At 51.4% G+C, this 2,870-nt stretch overlaps 1 pseudogene; it reads right to left on the bottom strand.

The window, feature by feature from the left end:
• Positions 1 to 949: 949 nt before the first annotated feature.
• Positions 950 to 2,398, bottom strand: LOC116547794 (annotated as a pseudogene).
• Positions 2,399 to 2,870: the final 472 nt, after the last annotated feature.

Genomic DNA, 2,870 nt, shown 5'->3' with positions numbered 1-2,870 from the left:
ATTCTTAGTTGGAGGCTCAAATCCACTCCACAGGCCATAGTTTGTCAACCCCTAATTTAGGCGCTTGTTTAGAAATGCAAAACCTCAGACTCACCTTGCCCCAGACCTGCTAAATTAGGATCTGCTTTTAATGAGATTGCCAGGTGATTTGTGTGTAGACTGAAGTTTCCCCAAAGCTGTGATCGTAATGATCTCAACTCTGGCGGCACATGAGAATCACCTGGGGAGGTCTTACAACTACTGAGGCCTTGGGCCCACTCCTAGAGACTCTAATGTGGGTGAGACGGGGTGGAGCCACGGGGCAGATTTTTAAGAGCTCGAGGGCGATTCTAATGTAGAGCCAGAATTGAGGATGACTGCTCTGGAGTAGGAAGCATGGCTGCCTCCACCACGTCTAGTGTGGCAGATACACAGCCGTGGCCACAGTACTTTGCAGTTCTCACCCAGCGTTGGAGTTGACCTTTCCGTGTTCCTTGGAGCTGGGTGGGACCTGTGGTTTGGTTTGACCGGGAGCACGTGGTGGAAGTAATACTGTGCAGGGTCCAGAGGCGGCCTCAGAAGACCCCGTAGCTTCTGCCTTTGCCCACTTGGAACACTCCCTCTGTCGTGGCAGAGGCGCCTGCTAGACTTCTGAATACCAAGGACCAGGTGGAGGACGAGCCAGCAGACAACCGCACTGAGGCTCCAGGTACGAGCGAGGCCATCTTAGACGCTCCGGCTCTGTTAAGGGTCGACAGTACTGGCTGTGTTGAGGGATCCGGGGAGACCCGTGGAATTGGTTAGTAGTGAGTTGAGGACAGCTAAGCTAGAGAATCATGAGAAATAAGGAATTACTGTCTTAGGCCGGGCCAGGTGGCTCATGCCTATAATCCGAGCACTTTGGGAGGCCGAGATGGAGGATCACTTGAAGCTAGGAGGTCGAGCCTAGACTGGTCATCATAGCAAGACCTCATCTTTTTTTTTTTTTTTCCCCATTGGGCAAATTCAAGTTTAATAAAGTCTTTTCAAAGCACATGTCTTATCAGAGAAGCCATCCCCACTAGGGGATGTATTTTCAGTATAGGGAGACAACCTCAAGCTTCCACTGGGGACACTTCAGGACACGTGTAGCTCCATGGCTTTGTAGTCTGTCATATTCAAAAGTGACAATGAAACCAACACATTCAGGAGGTTTGTGGCACTCTCTTAACTTTGATGTTTTATAATTCAAGTGCCTTACATAAGGTGATTTGACTACAAGTAACAGAAACTGTCTCAGGATCACGGAAAGAAAAAGCAGGTGTTATAAGATTGGGGGTGCAGGTGTGGCCCTCTGTGACGCTGGCTGGCTTCTGGAGCTCAGCACTGGCCCCTCTTCACTGCCTCATTCTTCTCTATCCCTGTGGATAGCTTTCTGCTTTTTGCAAACAGCGGTGAATGTACAAGCAGCTGCTTTATAGTTCCCAAGATGACCTGTTCTCAGTTCAGGGGCCAGCCCTCCTCCCTACCCCGTGGTGGAATGCAGATCCCCAGGCCCCAGACAAAGGACATGATGGGCCTGTGTGGATCATGTAGGCATTCCTGGATCAGTCAGTCATGGCTGGGAAGCTTGAGAGGCAAGAGTCAACGCATACAAACATGGCCCCTGGGGCCACACATGGTGGGGAGCAGCAGCTCTGAGAAGGAGGGGGTGGGGCATGGGCTGGGTAAGGCTACTGAAGGATTTTTTGTTTGTTTTTAACCAGAGTGTTCCTGAGTTTATCTGGGGCACACCCCGCTGAGGGCCATGTACCTAGAAGAAGCTGTTAGGCCTTTTGGTGAAGCGCGGCTCGTGCTGATGGCGCAGGACCTGGTGGGGCAGTGGGAACTTGATCATGGAGTTGTGGAACTGCTTACCGCAGACCGGCAGCACTTGCTGGCCTCGATCTCCTCCACCTTCATGACCTGGATGGAGTGGGCACCCATGTCTCGGTAGGACTGGGTGACAGCACCCTGGGTGGTCAGGTCCGGTATTCCCAGTACATGTTGTGGGTTCTTTGGCAGGAGTCACAGCGCCGCCAGATGCTGAAGTACTTCACCCGCAGGGGGAACTTCTCAAACACCTGCCCACAGCAGACAGTCTCCCCTGAAAACATCTCCATCTTTTTTTTTTTTTTTCCAAAGATGGGGTTTCACCATAATGGCCAGGCTGGTCTTGAACTCCTGACCTCAGGTGATCCACCCACCTTGGCATCCCAAAGTGCTAGGATTACAGGTGTGAGTCACCGCACCCGGGCCATCTTCATCTTCTTTAACTGACATACGAAGTGCCAGAAGCGGGACTTGGCGGCGACATGATTAGTCACAAAGATTCCCACGCAGTAGAGGGGCGGTGTGTGGCCTTTGGGGTGTACTCCGATAGTGTGCCCGAGGCCTTCATGAGTCCTTTCCGCACGCTCGCCGCCACACGGTGCCATTCGCAAAAGGAGGAGGTTTGTAATATTGAACTAAGTCATGAATGAGGCCTGCTGCCTGCCCAGAACACACTGGCACAGCAGGTGTCCTTGCATTCCCAGCATTGAGAAAGCCCTCTAGGCTGGGTAATCAGCCGCCGTGTGGACTGCCCTTTATCTGAGCACATATGCTGTCAGTGAAAATGCCTTTATTACATAGTTGACAATTTTGTCTACTTCATTGGTGCAAGATCTTTTAGGCTGACTGAGGGCCCCATGGATGCCATGTTAACCCCTGTGACCTGTGCAGTCAGAGCTCAGAAGGGCCTCATTCTTGGTTTAATGATATGCTGTCATCATCTTGAAATTCTGTTTTTTGAAATGGAGTCTCACTCTGTCCCCCAGGCATTCATCACTGAGATGGGAAAAGAGCTTTAGAGGAGAAGAGGTCTGTCCCAG

Source organism: Sapajus apella, unplaced genomic scaffold (genome assembly GCF_009761245.1).
Source record: "Sapajus apella isolate SASKATOON/1434 unplaced genomic scaffold, GSC_monkey_1.0 scaffold4782, whole genome shotgun sequence".
NCBI classification, from domain to species: Eukaryota; Metazoa; Chordata; class Mammalia; order Primates; family Cebidae; genus Sapajus; species Sapajus apella.
This window is presented reverse-complemented; position numbering and strand designations above follow the sequence as displayed.